Below are 1,591 nucleotides of genomic sequence, written 5' to 3'. Positions count from 1 at the left end.
TACATTCAAAATCTTCTCACTATAATATTCTCTCATGAGTTTCAAAAATTTTGGTCATACAAAAATGATTGACAATATATTAATGTAAAAGCAAGGAACAGAATATTTGCTTTTTGCTTGTGATTTCTGGGGTGAATATCACATCAGAAACAGGCAGATCCTGCATCCATGACTGACCATACTTTAGTGCATTTGTTATTTTCCAAGCATGAGATGATTTTCTTTCAAAAATCTTCTTTGATTTCATTGTCTTTCCTCTCATGTCTTACTTCAAATGTTATCATTTTACTTAAGACCTTCTTTTCTTTTCTTTTTTCCCTCCGGTACCGGGAACCAAACTCATGACCTTGCGCTTGCCAGGCAGGCGCTTTGCAACTGAGCTAAATCCCCAGCCCCCTTAAGACCTCTTATTCACTCCATTTGCATTTAGAGCCCACTTTCACAACTGTTTGTCTCCTTTAAGATTATACATGACAGTCTAATGCAGCACATTTACTTTAATTAAAACATTTTTCCTCCTATTTTAATGGAAACTCCAGGATGGGGGTATAGACTTTTCATTGTAAAACCTGTTTTGCTTATAGTTATTTTTCTGTTGCATAGAAAAGTGAAAACGACTGTAATATTGAAGAAAAATATATTTTTACAATCAGAATCAAGAATGAGTGAGAGAAAGCAGGAAAGAAATGCTAAGCAAAACCGGCAGCAGAATAAAATTGGCTCACTGATTATCTAACAATCTAACATAACAAGTATCAATATTTTATCTGTGCCACTAGTTCACATCACTGGCTTCTAGTGACATATCTGTAAGAAAACTCATTTGGAACAGAATCACTATTTTACAAATGAAGAAGGAAGGCTCATGAGCATCAGAAAGTGAAGCAGCAGAATTATCCAACCAGATCTGGCCTTGACAGTTCACATTGTTTTATTTTATTCTCATATGGAATGTTTGAATTTAGGAAACAGAAGGATTGCCAAAAGATTCAGAAAATAAAGTGTGCAGGGAATTCTTGCCCAGCCACCCCAGGCACCTGAGTGTAGATGATCAAATTCAGGGAAAACTTAACATCTTAATGTTCAGAGTTGTGATGCATAAAATTGAATGCAGACAAGTAAAGGATGAAGAACAAAGGTAGGAAATGTAAATTATGTGTCAATTCAAAATATTTCCCAGTTATGGAATAAAATCAAGTCATGTCATGTATAGGTACAAAATCTCTGTGATGAATGTGATCAATATGCATACCTACAATGTACAAATGAAAATCATTTTCTTTAAAAAAAATTAATTCAATACAATAAAACATAAAATATAGCCATGTACAGCAATTTTTATAAAGTAATTTTCTGCAATAGTATAAGTGTTCCTGCTACAGGTATTTATATTTTTAGCCATCATTTTCAAAGTGAAAAATCTATTATATAAATAACTACAAGGTTATTTGGGTTCAGAGAAAATAACATACTCACTAATACTCCTCTTAATATCCTCTACTAGGAATTCATCCAAGGACAATAACAGTGAAATTGAACAGAGATACAATAACTACATTTACTTTAGCTTTGCATGTGTAATGAGATGGAA

Source organism: Chinchilla lanigera, unplaced genomic scaffold (genome assembly GCF_000276665.1).
Source record: "Chinchilla lanigera isolate Chin_1 unplaced genomic scaffold, ChiLan1.0 scaffold00046, whole genome shotgun sequence".
NCBI classification, from domain to species: Eukaryota; Metazoa; Chordata; class Mammalia; order Rodentia; family Chinchillidae; genus Chinchilla; species Chinchilla lanigera.
The sequence above is the reverse complement of the archived record's forward strand: the minus strand, read 5'-3'. Positions refer to the sequence as shown.